General features: G+C 48.0%; 1 protein-coding gene and 1 pseudogene across 2 annotated transcripts in view; both read left to right on the forward strand.

Annotated features, from left to right (window-relative positions):
* LOC147118294 (proteasome activator complex subunit 1-like) overlaps positions 1-23,268 on the forward strand; it is a 1,298,587-nt gene that overhangs the window by 302,622 nt on the left and 972,697 nt on the right. The window lies entirely within an intron of this gene.
* LOC147118302 (uncharacterized) overlaps positions 13,765-23,268 on the forward strand; it is a 174,760-nt pseudogene continuing 165,256 nt past the window's right edge. Inside the window, exons 1-2 of the transcript XR_015077898.1 lie at positions 13,765-13,871; positions 14,772-14,934. The product of XR_015077898.1 is annotated as an uncharacterized LOC147118302 (transcript). The remainder of the gene's footprint in view (positions 13,872-14,771; positions 14,935-23,268) is intronic.

The raw sequence follows: 23,268 nt of genomic DNA on the forward strand, positions 1-23,268 counted from the left end.
TGCCCAGTTCAGTCCTCCCAGCTCAGCCCTCTTCCTATTGGTCAGCGCTCCCGTCAGTCAGAATCACGTTGCTCTGGCTCACTCCGCCACACTGCACGGGTCAATCCGCTCCGTTCGGCGTTCGCGGAGATCCAGCCCGCCCGACTCTCGTGTTTGGTTTTTCTCGTATTTTAATTTATAATCTCACTCTCCGCTCCCCGTCACCTCGATTTAAATCGATTCCCCAACACTGATTCCGCCTCTTCCCGGGCCCGGCCTTCCGGCTTCTCCCCGGAGGCCCCGCGCAGGCGCACTGGCAGCCTGGTGTTGTGGTGAGAGGGCTGAATAAGCATGCGCAGCCCCGCCACTCATCATTTAAAGGGGCTCCCAACCCCTCCACATTTAAAGGGACACCCACCCCGTTCACATTTAAAGGGACATTCCCCCCTCCACATTTAAAGGGACACCCACCTCCTCCACATTTAAAGCAACTCCCTCTCATGTCCTCTACTGTGGAGGAGGAATTCCTGGAGTGTTTACGTGTGGTTTCCTGGACCAATATGTCGAGGAACCAACCAGAGATCAGGCCATCTTAGACTGGGTATTATGTAACGAGAAAGGATTAATTAGCAATCTTGTTGTACGAGGCCCCTTGGGTCGGAGTGATGATAATATGATCGAATTCTTCATTAAGATGGAGAATGAAGTTGTTGACTCAGAGACTAGGGTCCTAAATTTAAATAAAGGAAACTACGATGGTCTGAGGAGCGAGTTGGGTAGGATTGATTGGGGAATGTCACTCAAAGGGTTGATGGTGGATAGGCAATGGCAAACATTCAAAGACCGCATGGATGAACTACAGAATTTGTTCATCCCAGTTTGGCATAAAAATAAAACAAAAAGGTGACTCAACCGTGGCTAACAAGGGAAATTAGGGATAGCATAAGATCCAAGAAGAGGACATATAAATTGGCCAGAAAAAGCAGTAAACCTGAGGATTGGGAGCAGTTTAGGATTCAACAAAGGAGGACAAAGGGATTAATTAAGAAGGGGAAAATAGAATATGAGAGTAAGCTTGCAGGGAACATAAAAACTGACTGTAAAAGCTTTTATAGATATGTGAAGACAAAAAGAACATAAGAACATAAGAAGTAGGAGCAGAAGTAGGCCATATGGCCCCTTGGGCCTGCTCCGCCATTCAATAGGATCATGGCTGATCTGAACCTAGACTCACGTCCACTTCCCTGCCCGCTCCCCATAACCCCTAATTCCCTTATCAGCTAGGAAACTGTCTATCTCCGTTTTAAATTTATTTAATGTCGCAGCTTCCACAGCTATCTGAGGTAGCAAATTCCATAAATTTACCACCCTCTGAGTGAAGAAGTTTCTACTCATCTCAGTTTTGAAAGGGCAGCCCCTTATTCCAAGATTATGCCCCCCAGTTCTAGTCTCACCCATCAGTGGAAACATTCTCCCCGCATCCACCCAATCAAGCCCCCTCACAATCTTATATGTTTCGATAAGATCGCCTCTCATTCTTCTGAATTCCAATGAGTAGAGGCCCAACCTACTCAACCTTTCCTCATAAGTCAACCCCCTCATCTCCGGAATCAACCGAGTGAACCTTCTCTGAACTGCCTCGAGAGCAAGTGTATCTTTTCTTAAATATGGAAACCAAAACTGTACGCAATATTCCATGTGTGGCCTCACCAGTACCCTGTATAACGGAAGCAAGACTTCCCTGCTTTTATACTCCATCCCCCTTGCAATAAAAGCCAAGATTCCATTGGCCTTCCTGATCACCTGCTGTACCTGCATACTAACCTTCTGTGTTTCATGCACCAGGACCCCCAGATCCCTTTGTACTGTAGCACTTTGCAGTTTCTTTCCATTTAGATAATAAGTTGCTCTTTGATTTTTTCTGCCAAAGTGCATAACTCACACTTTCCAACATTATATTCCATCTGCCAAATTTCTGCCCACTCACTTAGCCTGTCTATGTCCTTTTGCAGGTTTTTTATGTCCTCCTCACTCACTGCTTTCCCTCCCATCTTTGTATCGTCGGCAAACTTGGATATGTTGCACTCGGTCCCCTCCTCCAAATCGTTAATATAGATTGTGAAGAGTTGGGGTCCCAGCACTGACCCCTGTGGAACACCACTAGTTACTGATTGCCAACCCGAGAATGGACCATTTATCCCAACTCTCTGTTTTCTGTTAGATAGCCAATCTTCCACCCATGACAGTATATTACCCGCAATCCTGTGATTTTTTATCTTGTGCAGTAATCTTTTGTGTGGCACCTTGTCAAATGCCTTTTGGAAGTCCAAATACACCACATCCACTGGTTCCCCTTTACCCACCCTGTTTGTTACATCCTCAAAGAATTTGAGCAAATTTGTCAAACATGACTTCCCCTTTATAAAACCATGCTGACTCTGTCCGATTAAATTATGCTTATCCAAATGTCCTGTTACTGCTTCCTTAATAATGGACTCCCAACATTTTAGCAACCACAGATGATAGGCTAACTGGTCAATAGTTTCCAGCCTTTTGTCTACCTCCCTTTTTAAATAAGGGCATTACATTAGCAGTTTTCCAATCTGCTGGGACCTTGCCTGAATCCAGGGAGTTTTGGAAAATTACCACCAATGCATCCGCAATCCCCACCGCTACCTCTCTCAAGACCCTAGGATGTAAGCCATCAGGTCCAGGGGATTTATCCGCCTTAAGTCCCATTATCTTACTGAGTACCATCTCCTTAGTGATTTAAATCGTGTTTAGCTCCTCCCCCCCCCATAGCCCCTGTTTACATAGGAACATAGAAACATAGAAGATAGGAGCAAGAGTAGGCCATTCGGCCCTTCGAGCCTGCTCCGCCATTCAATGAGTTCATGGCTGATCATCCAAATTCAGTACCCTGTCCCTGCCTTCTCCCCATATCCCTTGATCCCTTCAGCCTGAAGAAATATATCCAACTCTTTTTTGAATATATTTAATGAACTGGCCTCCACCGCCCTCTGTGGCAGAGAATTCCACAGGTTCACCACTCTCTGGGTGAAGAAATTCCTCCTCATTTCAGTCCTAAATGGCTTACCCCTTATCCTTAGACTATGACCCCTGGTTCTGGACTCCCCGGCCATCATAAACATCCTTCCTGCATCTAGTCTGTCCAGGCCTGACAGAATTTTATAGGTTTCGATGAGATCCCCTCTCAATCTTCTAAACTCCAGTGAGTATAAGCCCAATCGACACAATCTCTCCTCATACGTCATTCCTGCCATCCCAGGTATCAGCCTGGTGAATCTTCGCTGCACTCCTTCCATGGCAAGAACGTCCTTCCTCAGGTAAGGCGACCAAAACTGCACACAGTACTCAAGGTGCGGTCTCACCAAGGCCCTGTACAACTGTAGCAAGACATCCTTGTATCCTTGTTCCTGTACTCGAACCCTCTTGCTACAAAGGCCAACATACCATTTGCCTATTGATGCGCTACAAATTACTCATAAAAGAATGAGAGTTAAGAGAGTAACTAAAGGCTTTTATTAACAAAAGAATGAAGGTCTGCCTCGAGTGGTCGACCGGTCCAGAAATACAAAGGGCTGGGGAGCAGTCACCTTTATACTAGGACTTGTGGGAGGAGTCAGCCGAGGCATGTCCAGGCATGTACACAGTGGAATACAAACAGTGGTTTACCACATTCACCCCTTGTTTAAAATTGAGTCCGGCGGGGTGAAGTGTATTAAAAGTTAGTGTATTGGAGTCTCTCCGGAGGTCTTGTCTGCCGCTGTGATCGGCGTGGTGACGGCAGGGGTAGTGGAGCTTCCGGCGTCGAGTCCTGCGTAGGCTGTGGCACAGGCGTGTCGTCCTCGTAGATGTCGAGCGGGTCGCGGGGCCCAGGCCTGCCGTCTGCTGGGGCTGGATATCGGATCGTGGGGGGGGGGTGGTAGTGAGTAGTGGGTTACTGCGGCCCCCGAGGGTGCAAGGTCTCTTATGGAGACTGTGTCCTCCCGCCCGTCCGGGTATGCAATGTAAGCATACTGGGGGTTGGCATGGAGGAGGTCGACCCTCTCGACCAGGGGGTCCGTTTTATTGGTCCTCACGTGCCTTCTCAGTAGGACCGGCCCTGGGGACGTCAGCCATGGCGGTAGCGATGTCCCCGATGTGGACTTCCTTGGGAAGACAAACATTTTCTCATGAGGGGTGGCGTTAGTGGCAGTGCAGAGCAGTGACCGAATAGAGTGGAGCGCATCGGGGAGCACATCCTGCCAGCGGGAGGTTGGAAGGCCCCTAGACTTTAAGGCTAGCAGGGCGGCTTTCCAAACTGTCGCATTTTCTCTTTCCACCTGTCCGTTCCCCCGGGGGTTGTAACTGGTGGTCCTGCTTGTGGCAATACCCCTAGTTAGCAGGTACTGACGGAGTTCGCTGCTCATAAACGATGAGCCCCGGTCGCTATGGATATAGCTGGGGAAACCGAACAGGGTGAAGAGGTCGTTCAGACATTTAATGACCGTGGCACTGGTCATGTCCGGGCAGGGGATGGCGAACGGGAAACGGGAGTACTCATCAATAATATTGAGGAAGTACACATTGCGGTCGGAGGAGGGGAGAGGCCCTTTAAAATCAACGCTCAGGCGCTCGAAGGGGCGAGTGGCTTTTATCAGGTGGGCCCTGTCTGGTCTATAAAAGTGCGGTTTGCACTCAGCGCAGACTTGGCAGTTCCTGGTCATGGTCCTGACCTCCTCAATAGAGTAAGGCAGGTTGCGGGCCTTGATGAAGTGGAAGAACCTGGTGACCCCCGGGTGGCAGAGGTCATTGTGGAGGGCCCGCAGTCTATCGATCTGCGCGCTGGCGCAGGTGCCACGCGATAGCGCATCCGGGGGTTCATTGAGCTTCCCGGGCCGGTACAAGATCTCGTAATTGTAGGTGGAAAGTTGGATTCTCCACCTCAAGATCTTGTCATTTTTGATTTTGCCCCTCTGCTTGTTGTTAAACATGAAAGCAACTGAACGTTGGTCAGTGAGCAGGGTAAATCATTTTCCGGCCAGGTAGTGCCTCCAATGACGCACAGCCTCCACAATCGCCTGGGCCTCCTTCTCAACAGCGGAGTGTCTGGTCTCCGGGCCTTGGAGGGTTCGTGAAAAGAAGGCCACGGGTCTCCCCGCCTGATTGAGGGTAGCGGCCAGGGCAAAGTCGGACGCGTCGCTTTCCACCTGGAAGGGGATGGATTCGTCCACTGCGTGCATGGTGGCTTTGGCAATGTCTTCCTTGATACGGTGGAAGGCTAAGCGGGCCTCTGCCGTCAAGGGAAAAGAGGTGGACTTGATCAGCGGATGGGCCTTGTCCGCATAGTAGGGGACCCACTGGGCATAATAGGAGAAAAACCCTAGGCACCTCTTCAGGGCCTTGAGGCAGTGGGGCAGTGGGAGTTCCATAAGGGGACGCATCTGGTCGGGGTCGGGGCCGATGACTCCGTGTTCCACAACACAGCCAAGGATGGCGAGGCGGTTTGTGCGGAATATGCACTTCTCCTTGTTATATGTCAGGTTCAGGAGTTGGGCGGTGCGGAGGAATTTTTCGAGGTTTGCGTCATGGTCCTGCAAGTCACGGCCGCAGATGGTCACATTGTCCAGATATGGGAAAGTGGCCTGCAACGCATTTTGATCTACCATCCGGTCCAACTCCCTTTGGAAGACGGAGACCCCGTTGGTGACGCCAAAGGGAACCCTAAGGAAGTGGTAGAGGCGGCCGTTTGCCTCAAAGGCAGTATACTGGCGGTCCTCAGGGCGGATAGGGAGCTGGTGGTACGCTGATTTCAGGTCAATGGTCGAGAAGACGCGGTACTGCGCGATCTGGTTGACCATATCAGCTATGCGGGGGAGTGGGTAGGCGTCCAGCAGGGTGTAGCGATTTATTGTCTGGCTGTAGTCGATGACCAGGCGCTGCTTCTCGCCGGTCTTAAGGACCACAACCTGGGCTCGCCAGGGGCTGGTGCTGCCCTCAATAATCCCTTCCTTCAGGAGCCGCTCTACTTCGGTTTTAATGAAAACCCTGTCCCCGGCACTGTATCGCCTGCTCTTTGTGGCGATGGGCTTACAGTCGGGGGTGAGGTTAGCAAACAGTGGGGGGGGGGTGACTCTGAGTGTGGAGAGGTTGCACCTGGTGCGCGGCGGGCAATTTGGGAGCTGCTGGCTGCGGACTGTGAGTGGGGTAACACTTTTAAGGTGGCACTGAAAATCTAACCCCAGCAGGACGGCAGCGCAGAGGTCGGGCAGGACCAGAAGTTTAAAATGATCGTACACGGTCCCGTCTACTACGAGTGTCACTACGCAGTAGCCGCCGATGTCCGCCGACTGGGACTCGGAGGCCATAGAAATCCGCTGGTGCGCAGGCAGGACTGGGAGAGAGCAACGCCGCACCGTGTCGGGGTGGATGAAGCTCTCCGTGCTCCCAGAGTCAAAAAGGCAGATTGTATCGTGGCCATTTACCTTAATGTCCATTGTGGAACTGGCCAGCTGGTGCGGTCTCGCTTGGTCCCGTGTAACGGATGCCAGCGTAGGGGTCGGTGTGTCGCTGCGGGTATCAGATGAGGCGGTGTTGGGGGCCTGCTGCGTTCCGGCTGTCGTCCAAGATGGCGGCGTCCATGATCCCCATGTGGCTGGAGGCGTCCAAAATGGCTGTTGTACCGGTGGTTCGCACATGGCCGGGGAGGCCCAAGATGGCGGCCCGCATGGCCCACACGCGGCGCTGCTGGGGTTCGGGTGGCTTTGGCCCTGCAGACGTTAGCGTAGTGTCCCTTCTTCCCGCAGCCCGAACAGATCGCGTTTTTCGCCGGGCAGCGCGCTCTGGGGTGTTTTGCCTGGCCACAGAAGTAGCATTTCTGGCCTTGGGACACTGCTGCGGTAGTTGGGCCATTGCTGGGGTGGCACGGCGCTATGAGGCGGTCCTACCGTGTCCCAGGCTGTCATTCCCCGCGGCGTCCACGGTGCAGAGGAGTAGGCATCCATGCCCCGGTAGGCTGCATCCAATGATAGTGCGAGTTCAGAGGCCTTGTTGAGGTCGAGGTCACTCTGCTCCAACAGTCGCTGTCGGGTGTAATTGGATCTGTGGCCCGCTACAAAAGCGTCCCGGATAAGTTCCTCTGTGTACACGGCGGCCTTTACATCCTTACAACCACAGGCCCGGCCAAGCACAGACAGTGCCTGAAGGTATTCCACGGTCGATTCCCCAGGTTGTTGTTTACGACTCCCCAGAAGGTGCCTGGCGTACACTTCATTCACTGGGCGCGTGTACTGGTCCTTGAGGAGCTTGATAGCGTCCGCGTACGAGGTCGCGTCTTGGATGACCGAGTACACTCGGTGGTTCACTTTGGAGGTCAGGACATCCAGTTTGTCCTCGTCCGATTTGATTGCTGCGGAGGCGGTCAGGAATTTTTCGAAACACTTAAGCCAGTGAGTAAACTTGGTGGATGAGTCCGCCTCCCGATGATCTAAGTCCAGGCATGCTGGTGTGAGGATCTTCTCCATTATAAAAATTTTGTTAATAAAATTGATGCGCTATCAATTACTCATAAAAGACTGAGAGTTAAGAGAGTAACTAAAGGCTTTTATTAACAAAAGAATGAAGGTCTGCCTCGAGTGGTCGACCGGTCCAGAAATACAAAGGGCTGGGGAGCAGTCACCTTTATACTCGGACTTGTGGGAGGAGTCAGCCGAGGCATGTCCAGGCATGTACACAGTGGAATACAAACAGTGGTTTACCACACCTTCTTAACCGTCTGCTGCACCTGCATGCTTACCTTCAGCGACTGGTGCACAAGAACACCCAGGTCTCTTTGCACTTCCCCTTCTCCCAATCTATTGCCATTCAAATAATAATCTGCCTTCCTGTTTTTGCCACCAAAGTGGATAACCTCACATTTATCCACATTATAGTGCATTTGCCATGTTTCTGCCCAATCACCCAATCTGTCCAGATCGTACTGGAGTTTCACGACATCCTCCTCACAGCTTACCCTCCCACCCAGCTTTGTGTTGTCTGCAAATTTGGAGATATTACATCCAATTCCCTCGTCCAGATCATTAATATATATTGTGAACAGCTGGGGTCCTAGGACCGATCCTTGCGGTACCCCACTAGTCACTGCCTGCCACTCGGAAAATGACCCGTTTATTCCAACTCTTTGCTTTCTGTCCGCCAACCAGTTCTCTATCCAAGTCAATACCTTGCCCCCAATCCCATGTGCCTTAATTTTGCACGCTAATCTCTTTTGTGGGACCTTATCGAAAGCCTTCTGAAAGTCCAAATACGCCACATCCACTGGTTCTCCCTTATCTATTTTACCAGTTACATCCTCAAATAATTCCAGTAGATTAGTCAAGCATGATTTACCTTTTGTAAATCCATGTTGACTTTGTCCGATCCTGTCACTGCTTACCAAGTGCTCTGCTATTACATCTTTTATAATAGATTCTAGCATTTTCCCCACTACCGATGTCAGGCTTACCGGTCTATAATTCGCTGCTTTTTCTCGACCACCTTTTTTGAATAGTGGGGTAACATTAGCTACCCTCCAATCCATGGGTACTGTTCCAGAGTCTATCGAGTTCTGGAAGATGACCAGCAATGCATCTACTATCTCTAGGGCCACTTCCTTAAGCACCCTGGGATGTAGATTATCAGGCCCTGGGGATTTATCGGCCTTTTGTCCCATCAATTTTCCTAACACCATTTCCCTACAAATACTGATTTCTTTCAGTTCCACCCTTTCATCAGGCCCTATGTTCCCCGGCATCTCTGGGAGGTTATTTGTGTCCTCCTTTGTGAAGACAGAACCAAAGTATGAATTTAGTTGGTCTGCCATTTCTTTGTTCCCCATTATAAATTCCCCTGATTCTGACTGTAAGGGACCTACGCTTGACTTCACCAATCTTTTTCTCTTCACATATCTATAAAAGCTTTTATAGTCAGTTTTTATGTTCCCTGCTTGCTTACTTTCATATTCTATTTTCCCTTTCTTAATTAATCCCTTTGTCCTCCTTTGTTGAATCCTAAACTGCTCCCAATCCTCAGGATTATTGCTTTTTCTGGCCAATTTATATGTCGTCTCCTTGGATCTTATGCTATCCCTAATTTCCCTTGTTAGCCACGGTTGAGTCACCTTTTTTGTTTTATTTTTATGCCAAACTGGGATGAACAAATTCTGTAGTTCATCCATTCGGTCTTTGAATGTTTGCCATTGCCTATCCACCGTCAACCCTTTGAGTGCCATTCCCCAATCAATCCTACCCAACTCGCTCCTCAGACCATCGTAGTTTCCTTTATTTAAACTGAGGACCCTAGTCTCTGAGTCAACTACTTCATTCTCCATCTTAATGAAGAATTCGATCATATTATGATCGCTCAGACCCAAGGGGCCTCGTACAACAAGATTGCTAATTAATCCTTTGTCGTTACATAATACCCAGTCTAAATGGCCTGATCTCTGGTTGGTTCCTCGACATATTGGTCCAGGAAACCATCCCGTAAACACTCCAGGAATTCCTCCTCCACAGTATTGTTACTAATTTGGTTGGCCCAATCTATATGTAGATTAAAGTCACCCATGATGACTGCTGTGCCCTTATTGCACGCTTCTTTAATTTCCCTTTTAATGCCATCCCCAACCTCCGCCTTACTGTTGGGAGGTCTATATACCACTCGCACTAATGTTTTTTTCCCCTTAGTATTTCTCAATTCTACCCATACAGATTCCACATCATCAGAGCTAATATCCTTCATTACAATTGTATTAATCCCTTCTTTAACCAGTAATGCTACCCCACCTCCCTTTCCTTTTTGCCTATCTTTCCTGAATATCGAATACCCCTGGATGTTGAGTTCCCAGTCTTGGCCATCCTTGAGCCACGTTTCCGTAATCCCAACCAAATCATATTCGTTTACCTCTATTTGCGCAGCCAATTCGTCCACCTTATTACAAATGCTCCTCACATTAAGAGACAAAGCATTCAGGCTTGTTTTTTTAACGCACTTAGACCTATTAGAATTATTATTTACTGTGGCCACGTTTGATTTAAACCGTTGATTTCTCTGACTGCCACTTTTGTTTTTCTCCTTCCTATCTTTTGCTTTTATCCCCGTTTCCCTTTCCTCTGTCTCCCTGCTCAGGTTCCCAACCCCCTGCCATTTTAGTTTAAAACCCCCCGAACAGTGCTAGCAAACCTCCCCGCAAGGATATTTGTCCCGCTCTGGTTCAGGTGCAACCCGTCCGACTTGTACAAGTCCCACCTTTCCCAGAAGCAGGCCCAGTGATCCAGGAAACTAAAGCCCTCCCTCCTGCACCAACTCTTTAGCCACGCATTCATCTGCTCTATCCTCCTATTCCTATACTCACTAGCACGTGGCACCGGGAGTAATCCAGAGATTACAACCTTTGAGGTCCTGCTCTTTAATCTGCTACCTAGCTCCCTAAATTCTTGCTGCAGGACCTCATCCCTCTTCCTACCCATGTCATTGGTCCCAATGTGAACCACGACCTCTGACTGTTCACCCTCCCCCTTCAGAATGCCCTGAAGCCGTTCAGTGACATCCTTGACCCTGGCACCAGGGAGGCAACAAACCATCCTGGAGTCACGTCTACGGCCACAGAAACGCCTATCTGTACCCCTTACGATAGAATCCTCTACCACTATTGCTCTCCCACTCTTTTTCCTCCCTTCCTGAGCAGCAGAAGCACCCCTGGTGCCAGGAAGTTGGCTGCTGCTGCCTTCCTCTGGTAAGTCATCCCCTCAACAGTATCCAAATCGGTATACCTGTTTGAGAGGGGAATGGCCACAGGGGTCTCCTGCACTACCTGCCTGCCTCTACTGCTCTACCTGATGGTCACCCATTTCCCTTCTGCCTGTGCAGCCCTTACCTGTGGTGTGACCAACTCACTAAACGTGTTAATCCACGACCCTCTCAGCATCGTGAATGCTCCAAAGCCCATCCATCCGCAGCTCCAGCGCTGCAATGCGGTCTGCTAGTAGCCGCAGCTGGATGCATTTCTGGCACACGTGGTCATCAGGGACACCGGCAGTGTCCCTGAATTCCCACATAGAGCAAGAGGAGCATAACACGGGGCTGGGCTCTCCTGGCATGACTTACCCTTTAATTAATTTAAATTATTTCACTATCACCAATTAAAGATAGCTCTAAGGCGCTTGTATGGTCTACCAACAGTCCCTGCTACACCAGAAAAGACCTTAGTAACTATAAACTACAGAGTTAAAGTTTAATAAAGAGAAATACTCACCAACCAATCACTTACCTGCTCCCTGGTGGCGTCACACTCTGATTACTTTTTACCTCTCTCCCCGCTGCTGAGTTGGTAAGCCTCGGTGCTCTCCTGGTCCGATCTGGTCGGGCCTCGCCTCTCTGCTCCTTTTATCTGCCGCCTCGGTGCTCTCCTGGTCCGAGTGTCCAGTGTTGGGATATTTTTAGTGTCCTCTACTGTAAAGACTGATACAAAATATTTGTTCAGCGTTTTTGCCGTCTCCATGTTCCCCACTACTAATTTCCCGGTCTCGTCCTCTAAGGGACCAACATTCACTTTAGCCACCCTTTTTCTTTTGATTATAACTGTAGAAACTCTTGCTATCTGTTTTTATATTTTTTGCTAGTTTACTTTCATAATCTATCTTCCCTTTCTTAATTAATCTTTTAGTTATTCTTTGCTGTATTTTAAATGCTTCCCAATCTTCTATCCTCCCACTAAATTTGGCTACTTTATATGCCCTTGTTTTCAGTCGGATACTATCCTTTATTACTTTACTTAGCCACGGATGGCTGTCTTTTCTTTTATGCCCCTTTTTCCTCACTGGAATATATTTTTCTTGAAAGTTGTGAAATATCTCCTTGAATGTACACCACTGCTCATGTACCGTCGTACACCTTAACCTATTTTCCCAGTCCACTTTAGTCAACTCTGCTCTCATACCTTCATAGTCTCCTTTATTTAAGCTTAGTACGCTGGTTTGAGATACAACTCTCTCACCCTCCAACTGAATTTGGAATTCAACCATGTTATGGTCACTCATTCCAAGGGGATCCTTTACTAGGACATTTTTTATTAATCCTGTCTCATTACACAGGACCAGATCTAAGATTGCCTGCCCCCTGGTTGGTTCAGTAACATACTGCTCAAGGAACCCGTCCCTAATGCACTCTTTGAACTCTTCCTCAAGGCTGCCCTGCCCAATTTGATTTGTCCAGTCAATATGAAAGTTAAAATCTCCCATGATTATAGCTGTTCCCTTATTACAAGCCCTATTTCCTGATTTATACTCCGACCAATAGAGTTGCAACTATTAGGAGGCCTATAGACTATGCCCACTAGTGACTTTTTCCCCTTATTATTCCTTATTTCCACCCAAACCATTTCACTATCCTGATCCTTTGACCCAATATCATTTCTCGCTATTGCAGTGATTCCATCCTTTATTAACACAGCCACCCCACCTCCTTTTCCTTCCTGTCTGTCCTTCCTAATAGTCAAATACCCCTGGATGTTTAGTTCCCAGTCATGGTCACCCTGCAGCCATGTCTCCATAATGGCCACCAGATTATACCCATGTGTAGTTATTCGTACCGTCAACTCGTCTATTTTGTTACGAATGCTGCGTGCATTCAGATAAAGAACTTTTAAATATGTTTTGTGACAATTTATTCCTGCTTTTACCCCCATTACTACTTTACCTTTATGTATTCTGTCCCTTCCTGACACGCTCTGGTTTTTAATTACCCCACTGCTACCTTGCTCTATTGTCTTCTCCGCTGACATTTTTATATTTCGCTCTCTTGAAACCTCCCCCCCACTAATTAGTTTAAAGCCCTCTCTACAGCCCCAGTTATTCGATTCGCCAGGATTCTAGTCCCAGCACTGGCCAAGTGAAGTCCGTCCCAATGGAACAGCTCTCTCCTGTCCCAGTACTGGTGCCAGTGTCCCAAGAAGCAAAACCCATTTCTCTCACACCACTCTTTGAGCCACGCATTTAACTCTCTGATTTTATTTACCCTAGCCAAATTTGCTCGTGAGGGCAGGTGCAGCACGGGTTAGATACAGAGTAAAGCTCCCGCTGCACTGTCCCATCAAACACTCCCAGGGCAGGTACAGCACGGGTTAGATACAGAGTAAAGCTCCCTCTATACTGTCCCATCAAACACTCCCAGGACAGGTACAGCACGGGTTAGATACAGAGTAAAGCTCCCTCTACGCTGTCCCATCAAACACTCCCAGGGCAAGTACAGCACGGGTTAGATACAGACTAAAGCTCCCTCTATACTGTCCCATCAAACACCCCCAGGGCAGTTACAGCACGGGTTAGATACAGAGTAAAGCTCCCTCTATACTGTCCCATCAAACACTCCCAGGGCAGGTACAGCAGAGGTTCGATCCAGAGTGTCAGCCATGGCTCAGGCGCCAGCACGCTCTCCTCTTGAGTCAGAAAGTTGTGGGTTGAAGTCCCACTCCAGAGACTCGAGTCTAAAACTCTGTGCTGCCCCTCCAGTGCAGTGCAGAGGGAGTAAAGCCCAGTGCAGAGTAAAGTTCCCTCTGCACTGCTCCACTAACAGGCCTGAGCCCCAAACTCAGAAGAGCGCCCTCTGCTGCATTCCACTTGTCTCAGTAGCGGGAGAAGCAGGCGGCGGAAGTCCCACCCCTCGGACACCCCGATTGGTTGGAGGACCCGCCGCCATCAGTCCTCCAAGCTCCGCCCGCTTTCTTCCTATTGGTCGGAGCTCCCGTCAGTCACCGCCGTGGAGCTGAAGACGTGCTCCAGTCCGGCTCGCTGCAGAAGACAAAGGGCTGCGGCCGCTGAATCTGCTCCGCTCGGTGCCGGGAGGGCGCTGGGACGGTGCGGTTTGTATTTTCTGTTTATTTATCTCCCCGCCCGCGCTTCTCTCCGCTATATATAAAAAAACCCGGATAAAACTCACTTTCCGCCGGTGATCCGGACCCTCGCGGTTGCTCGGGCCGACCCAGAATGTGAGGCCCCGCGGAGGCGCGATAGCGGCTCAACTTCGGGAGCGGGGCCCGGCGGCGCATGCGGAGTAGGGGGAGGGGCCTGTTCAGAGGGGGAGGATGATTGACAGGGGCCCAGGGGGGTCTGCTGAGCATGCGCGGTGCGGGCCGGGCGCCTGTGGAGCAGGAGGGCGGGGCCATGGGGCGCATGCGCGGGGTCAGCTGCAGCTTTAGAGTCACAAAGGGACCGAGTGTCTTCAAATCTCTCCCCTCCTCTTCTAATTTCCTGTAAAACCAGTTTATAAAAGTCATCACTGAAAGTACATAGGAGATAGGACCCGGGCCCAGGGCCTGATTGACGGGAGCTTCCGACCAATAGGGAGCGAGCGGGGCTGGGCTGGAGGAGCGAGCCGGCGGCGGGCCCTCCAACCAATCGGGGAGCCCGAGGGGCGGGACTTGCGCCGGCTGATTGTGACAGAGGAGGCTGACGGGAGATTTAATTTAAATGAATTTAATTTCCCGCCTGCTCCAACCGCCCACCCTGCAACGTCACGACGTCGCCGGCGTGCACTGACTGACACTGAGCTCTCCACCAATGAGCGAGGGGAGGCGGAGCTTGGAGGACCGACCGAGGGGCTTTAGTCCTCCAACCAATCGCGGCGAAGGAGGAGGCGGGACCTGGGCTCGGCCCGCCGCCATTTTGTAAAGCGGCCTGGTCAGAATCTGATCCTGGGAAAGTTTATTTTTAATGTTCCTTTCACATTTTACAGCTCAAACTAATTTTATTTTACAGAAGATACTTGTTTTAGACATAGAAGCATAGAAGATAGGAGCAGGAGTAGGCCATTCGGCCCCTCGAGCATGCTCCGCCATTCAATGCGATCATGGCTGATCATAAAAAAAGCAGTTCGTTTTTAAATTGATGAAACAGAAACAAGAAACCCTGTGGAGGAAATGTGAGTAAAAATATTTTTTCTCCCTGAATTAATTTTTTTAATATTAATTTTCTGCGTTTTTAATTATTAATTTCAAGCACTTAGAAATATGGGAGTGCTGGGGGTTCTCTTAAAGGGACAAGCGCTCTCTTCTATGAGATTTTCATTAAAGGGACCGCGCCCCCATGGATGACCGGTTTTAAAGGGACAGCGTCTCCCTTTTTTTATTAATGTATATGTAAGAGACTGACATTCAAAGTAGGGCAAATCCCCTGCTCCACTGAGTGCTTGGCGAGAAATCAGGTGCTGTTTGCACTCGCCTCCTCCCAATTTTCTGCCAAGGGACAGAAAGCAGAGAGTAGTGGTGAACGGTTGCTTTTCAGACTGGAGGGAGGTAAACAGTGATGTTCCCCAGGGGTCGGTATTAGGATCAATGTTCCCTCCTTTTTTTTGAGGTGCGTGGCCCCTTTAATGGGCTGCACGGCCCATTCAAATTTACGTGCATGCGCGGGACCTCCAGACCGCTGCGTGGCCGCGCAACTTAACGTGAACATTGATTCGGACCACTGCTTTTTTTTGATATATATCAATGACCTGGACTTGGGGATCCAGGGCAAAATTTCAAAATTTACAGATAAAACGAAACTCGGAAATGTAGCAAACAATGAGGATAGTAACAGACTTCAGGAGGACATAGCCAGACTGGTGAAATGGGCAGAAACATGGCAGATTAAATTTAATGTAGAGAAGTGTGAGGTGATTCATTTTGGTAGGAAGAATGAGGAGAGGCAATATAAACTAAATGGTCCAGTTTTAAAGAGGGTGCAGGAACAGAGAGGCCTCTGGGTGTATGTACACAAATCTTAGAAGGTGGCAGGACAAGTTGAGAAGGCTGTTAAAAAAGCATACAGGTTCCTTGACTTTATTAATAGAGGAATAGAGTACAAAAGCAAGCAGGTTATGCTAAACCTTTATAAAACACTGGCTAGGCTTCTGCTGGGCACCACACTTTAGGAAGGATGTCAAGGCCTTAGAGAGGGTGCAGAAGAAATTTACGAGAATGGGACCAGGGATGAGGGACTTGAGTTACGTGGAGAGACGGGACAAGCTGGGGTTGTTCTCCTTAAGCAAAGAAGATTAAGAGGAGATTTGATAGAGTTGTTCAAAATCAGGATGGATTTTGAGAGAGTAAATAAGGAGAAACCGTTTCCAATGGCTGAAGGGGCAGCACGGTGGCATAGTGGTTAGCACTGTTGCCTCACAGCGCCAGAGACCCGGGTTCGAATCCGGCCTCGGGCGACTGTGTGGAGTTTGCACATTCTCCCTGTGTTTGCGTGGGTTTTCTCCGGGTGCTCCGGTTTCCTCCCACAGTCCAAAGATGTGCGGGTTAGGTTGATTAGCTATGATAAATTGACCCTTAGTGTTAGGGGGATTAAATACGTGGTGTTACAGGGATAGGGTGGGATATGTGTTGGTGTAGGGGTTACGGGGATCGGGTGGGATATGTGTCGGTGCAGGCTCGATGGGCCGAAATGGCCTCTATCTGCACTGTGGGGTTTCTGTGATTCTGTGAAGGGACAGAAACCAGATTTAAGGCGATTGGCAAAAGAACCAGAAGTGACATGAGGAAACAGATTTTTACACCAAGTTGTTGTGATCTGGAATGCACTGCCTGAAAGGGCGGTGGAAGCAGATTCAATATTATAATTTGTTATATCCGAGTAGTAAGGTCCAATTAATTGATGTGAGACTTCAGGAACTCAAAACTTTACTTTTAATTTACACAGAATAAGGAGAGAACAGAGCTCTTACAAGCTACAGGCATGCACTGTGTATTTCTTACTGCACGAGCAAACCAAAATGGAGGATGCTATGATGTCATACCCACAAGGCCACATTACCTATATATTTGTGTAGTAGGGCTTACCTTAAAACACTGGTAAATGAACCCTTAGCATTTGTCTCCATCTAGTGGATAACTTATGCATTACATCAGAGATTACTATATCCCCTCCTCTTAGGTTACAACAATTCTTAACAACATTCTTAAAAGTCCATAAGGAAACTCCTTTAACGATAGTCCATCCTGAACGAATTTAGCAGGTCGTGATCAATCGCTCTGGCGGCTTGTGAGACCTTGTTGAACGTCTTACAGTCACGTCCCTGCTTGATTGTGGTAGAGGCACCTGCTGCTCCTGAGTAGTACTGAGAGTATCTGACTCTCTGCTACGATGGTTTCCTCTTGATGAAGGGGTCCAGGTATAACTGTCACTGTTCGTGGTGCTGGTACCACCAGTGCATTTGAATTACTGGGGACCAACTTGTCCTCCAACCTTTCCTCTGGAACCTCCAGTTCGATTTCCCGTGGTCTGGTCAGTATCTGATCCACATGTCTGCGTACTACCTGACCAGTTCCCAACATGACCCTATATGAAACTGGACCAGTCCTTGAATCTATGACGCCAGGAATCCATTTTGGACCATAACTGAAATTTCTGGTAAGTACCGCATCTCCTTCTCCAAAACTGTGGCTCTTTGTCCTTCTGTCGTGGTTTTCCTTTTGTTTGAACTGTCGGTTTTCCACCTTCCTTTTTAGATCTGGGTGAACCAGGTCAAGAGTGGAGCGTAGTCGACGTCCTAACAATAACTCAGCAGGAGAGAGTCCTGTGGTAGATTGAGGTGTTATTCTGTAGCTGAACAGAACTCGTGACACCTTTGCTGTCAAACTCCCTTCTGCACTTTTTTTCATCATCTTATATGTTTGTACGGCTCTCTCCGCAAGTCCATTTGAAGATGGATGATATGGAGCTGAAGTCACGTGCACTATGCCATTGTTTCTCATAAACTCTTTTGTTTCTGTACTCACAAAACACATGGCATTGTCACTACGATCTCCGGTATTCCTTGATTACTAAAACTCCTACGCAGGCAGTCTATAGTAACAGTAGATGAAGCAGAATTTACAGGATACACATCCATCCATTTGGAATGTGCATCAATGATTATGAGAAACATCTTTCCCATGAATGGACCTGCATAATCTACATGTAATCTCTTCCATGGTTTATCCGGCCACTCCCAGGGGTGGAGTGGAGCCACTGCTGGTGCCTTCCTGTGTTCTTGACAAGTGCTGCATGTCTTGACAAGATTTTCTATCTCCTCACCTAGCTTTGGCCACCACAAGTAACTCCTTGCCAAGGCTTTCATGCGCGAAACTCCAGGATGACACTGATGTAGTTGCACTAGGATAGACTGTCGTGCTGGCTGTGGAATAATCACTCGAGCTCCCCACAACACGCAACCATCCTGCACACTCAGCTCTGTTTTCCTGACACTGTAAGGTGTGAAATCAGTCCCTTCGGATGTTGTGGCCAACCCCTCATTACATATTCTCAAACTCTAGACAGTACTGGATCCTTACCAGTCCAAGTCCTTACTTGTTCTGCGGTCACAATCGCCGTGTCCGTGTCCTCCAACATCAAAACTCTGTCCTCTGGAGCTGCACGGATAGGTGTACCTGGTAGTGGAAGACTGCTCAAGGCATTTGCGTTCCCATGGTACTTGCCCACCTTGTAAACAATGACATACTCATACGCTCTCAACGTCACTGCCCATCTCTGGATTCGGGGTGACACCATCTGTGGTACTGCTTTCATCTCATTAAAAAGAGATAGAAGAGGTTTATGATCGGTGCATATGGTGAATTTCCTGCCATATATGTACTTATGAAACCTCTGTAACCCAAACATTACTGCTAACCCCTCTTTATCCAACTGGAAATAGTTTTTTTTCCGCTGGGGTCAGAGTTCGAGACATAAACCCTATCGGTCTTTCAGTTCCATCTTCCATACAGTCTGAAAGAACTGCCCCCACCCCGTAAGGTGAAGCGTTACAAGAGAGAATGATGTCTTTCTCTGCATTGTAGTGAACCAGCACATCTGAGGACAACATCAGTTTCTTGGATTGTTCAAATGAAACCCTCTGTTCCTCTTCCCACTGCCACGGTGTCTCCTTGCGCAGTAGTTTGTGAAGAGGTGCTAACACTGTTGACAAGTTTGGCATAAACCTGTTATAGTTTAGCAGTCCCAGGTAAGCCTTTAACTCAGTCACATTTGTATGATCTGGTGCCTCCTGCAGTGCTTTTACCTTCTCCTTGATTGGATGGAGCCCTGTGGCATCCACTCTGTGTCCCAGGAACATGGCCTCATTCCCCATGAAAGTACACTTACTTCTTGAGCCAGGTTTGCAAAAAGATCCTCAGTTTTAGGAATAGGATACTGTTCTAGTTTAGACACCCTATTTACAGTCAATTTATAATCTCCACAGATTCTTACCGAATTGTCCGGTTTTAAAACAGGTACAATGGGAGCTGCCCATTCTGAACATTTCACGGGTTCCAGAATGTTCTCCCTCTAAAGACGATCAAGCTCAGCCTCTACCTTCGGTTTCATGGCATAAGGCACAGGTCGTTGTTTAAAAAATCTTGGCAGTGCCTCCTTGTCAACATAAATCTTAGCTGGGGGGGCCATTAAATGTTCCAAATTCTTCCTTGAACACGTTCTCATGTTCAATCAAGACTTCTTGCAAAGACAACTGTTTGCCTCCTTCCAATTGATTTATTGCTCCCCAATCTAATTTAAGTTCTCGTATCCAGCCCCAACCTAACAAATTTGGTCCAGAACCCGATACTACAACTACAGGTAGCTGTTCCACGGTGTCCCTGTGTTTCACAGTTACAGTAGCTGTACCCAAGGTTGTCACTCGTTCACCGGTATAGGTTTTAAGCTTCATAGAGCAAGACTTTAACTCTAGAACTTTTGCACGGTTCCACAATTTTGAATACTCTTCCCTGTTCATTATGGTAACACCACATCCAGTATCCACCTCAAAGTTGACCTTAGTGTCATTTACTATCAGTTGCAAAATGATAGGATCCACTTTTGGAATGTCCTCTACCATACTATGCAATATGAACACGTCGTCTTCTTCCTCAGCTTCTCCACTGATGTGATGTGCTCCCTGTTTTTTCACTTCTCTTACCAGGTTTTGCTTCTCTCCCCCTTTAGGTTCGTATACCTCCAGGGTAGCTTTTGCCCTGCATGCACGTTTTTATATGTCCTTTTTTCCCACACTTGTGGCACTTTTCCTCCAGAAACCTGCATTCCCTTGCCAGGTGATCTCCATTGCATCTATAACATGCTTTTATATGCTCACGTTGTGGTGTACGACTCATATTTAACTTGTGCACCAGCGTCTGACCTGCAACTTGCTTCGTAGTAGCCCAGTCTGAACCTTGTATTTCTTTTACATCACGGTTAGCTGTCTCTATTAATTGAGCAGGTTCCAACGCTTTTTCATACGTAAGCCCAGTCTCGGACAATAATCTCCTCTGCATTCGAGCATCCATTATTCCGCAAACCAGCCTATCTCTCAGCATGTCTTTCAAACTGTTCCCGTAATTGCAATCATGTGCCAGTTTTCTCAACACCGCTACATAATCCAACACAGACTCTCCCGGTATCCTGTTCCATGAATTAAATTTGAAACGCTGTACAATCTCACTCGGTCTGGGATTGAAATGTTCCTTTAGCAAGTCCACTAATTCAGTAAATGATTTATCTCTAGGCTTTGCAGGACTGCATACGTTTCTCAGTAAACTATACATCAGACTTCCCACCGAAGTTAGCAAAATAGCTCTCCTTTTTCCAACATCGACAATATCATTTGCTACAAAGAAATGCTCCAATAACTCACAGTACTCTTCCCGAGTTTGATTTTTAACATCAAAAGCAGAAATCTCTCCTACTCGAGTAGCCATGATTCCGATGCAGTGTTCTTGTATTTTCCCTTCTTCAAGTTGAAACAGTTAATCCTCATTGCCAAATGTTATTTCCAAGTAGTAAGGTCCAATTAATTGATATAAGTGAGACTTCAGGAACTCAAAACTTTACTTTTAATTTACACAGAATAAGGAGAAAACAGAGCTCTTACAAGCTACAGGCATGCACTCTGTATTTCTTACTGCACGAGCAAACCAAAATGGAGGATGCTATGATGTCATACCCACAAGGCCACATTACCTAAATATTTGTGTAGCAGGGCTTACCTTAAAACACTGGTAAATGAACCCTTAGCATTTGTCTTCATCTAGTGGATAACTTAAGCATTACATCCGAGATTACTATATAATTCAAAAGAGATTGAGGTAAATACTTGAAGGGAAAACATTAACAGGGCTTTGGGGAAAGAGCAGGGGGAGTGGGATTAATTGGATCGCTCTTTCAAAGAGCTGGCACAGGCACGATGGGCTGAATGGCCTTCTGTACTGTATCATTCTATGATGCTATTCTACACAGACACACACACATACAGTCAGACAGACACACAGACACAAATACTCATTAAATACAGTCAGACACACACTCTCATTTTTTCTGCATGAACTTTTATTATGAATTTCAAAGACTTTACGAAAAGGGCGGGAGTGGTGGGCGGAGGGCTCTTAAAGGGACAGGGACACTTTTCAATGTGATTTTCATTAAAGGGACCGAGCCACTCCTTGCCTGTGGAGGACCAATTTTAAAAGGACAGCGTCTCGAAATCAGGTGCTGTCTGCGTGTGTACCACCTCCTCCCAATTTCCTGCCAAGCGATCCCCGCAGGCACCACTCCACTCTAGGCGTGGCTCCTAGAATCATACAGCACAGAAGGAGGCCATCCAGCCCATCGTGCCTGTGCCGGCTCTTTGAAAGAGCTCTCCATTTAGTCCCACTCCCCCTGCTCTTTCCCCATAGCCCTGAAAATTTTTCCCCTTCAAGTATTTATCCAATTCCCCATTGAACGTTATTATTGAATCTGCTTCCACCGCCCTTTCAGGCAGCGCATTCCAGATCACAACAACTCGCTGCGTAAATAAAATTCTCCTCACCTCGCCTCTGGTTCTTTTGTCAATGACCTTAAATCTGTGTCCTCTGGTTACCGACCCTCCTGCCACTGGAAACAGTTTCTCCTTATAAGCTACAGCTATACAAAGCCCTGGTTAGACCCCAGAGAGTCATAACGGCACAACAGGAAGCCATTCGGCCCATCGAGTCTGAGCTGGCTCTGTAGAGCAATCCAGTCAGTCCCATTCCCCCGCGCTATCCCCATAGCCCTGCAAGTTTATTTCCCTCAGGTGCCTATCCAGTCTCCCCTTGAAAACATTGAGTGTCTCCGCTTCCACCACTTCCGTCGGCAGCGAGTTCCAGGCCATCACCACTCGCTGCGTAAAAAAGTTTTTCCTCACGTCCAACCTGTATCTCTTGCCCAAAACCTTAAATCTGTGTCCCCTAGTCCTTGTACCATCAACTCGTGGGCACAGCCTTTCCCCGTCTAGCCTATCCAAACCCATCATAATCTTGTACACCTCTATCAAATCACCCCTAAACTTCCTTTGCTCTAATGAAAACAAATCCAGCTTCTCCAACCTGTCCTTGTAGCTAAGATCCCCCATCCCCGGAACCATTCTGGTAAATCTCCTCTGCACCCTCTCAAGGGCCTTCACATCCTTCCTAAAGTGTGGTGACCAGAACTGGACGCAATACTCCAGTTGTGGCCCAACCAGTGCTTTATAAAGGTTCAGCATAACTTCTCTACTTTTGTACTCAATTTATGAAGCCCAAGATCCCATATGCTTTGTTAACCACTCTCTCAATATGTCCTGCTACCTTCAGAGACCTACGCACATTAACTCCCAGGAACTCCCTGGAGCACTGTGTACAGTTCTGGGCACCGCACCTCAGAAAGGATATACTGACCTTGGAAGGAGTGCAGCACAGATTCACCAGAATGTTACCCGGGCTCCAAGGGTTAGATTATGAGGAGAGATTACATAAACTAGGCTTGTGTTCCCTGGAATCTAGAAGGTTAAGGAGTGATTGAGGATTTTAGGATTTTGAAAGGAATTGGTAGAGTAGATAGAGAGAAACTTTTTCCGCCGGTGGGGCAGTCGAGGACAAGGGGACATCACCTTAAAATCAGAGCCAGGCCATTCAGGAGAGAAGTTGGGAAACACTTCTTCACACAAAGGGTGGTAGAAGTGTGGAACCCTCTCCCACAGAAAGCAGTCGATGCCAGCTCAATTAATCATTTTAAATCCCAGAGCGATAGATTTTTGCCAGACAAGGGAGCAAAGGGATATGGAGCCAAGGCAGGTGGGTGGAGTTAAGACACAGATCGGCCATGATCTCATTGAATGGTGGAACAGGCTGGAGGGGCTGAATGGCCTCCTCCTGTTCCCATGCTCCTATTTACTCTTATCAAAACTCTTCCTGTTTTGAACACCTCTATTAAATCTCCGCTGCACCTTCTCTGCTCC

Source organism: Somniosus microcephalus, chromosome 4 (genome assembly GCF_052327205.1).
Source record: "Somniosus microcephalus isolate GS21.2 chromosome 4, FLI_Smic_1.0, whole genome shotgun sequence".
In the NCBI taxonomy this organism is placed as follows: Eukaryota; Metazoa; Chordata; class Chondrichthyes; order Squaliformes; family Somniosidae; genus Somniosus; species Somniosus microcephalus.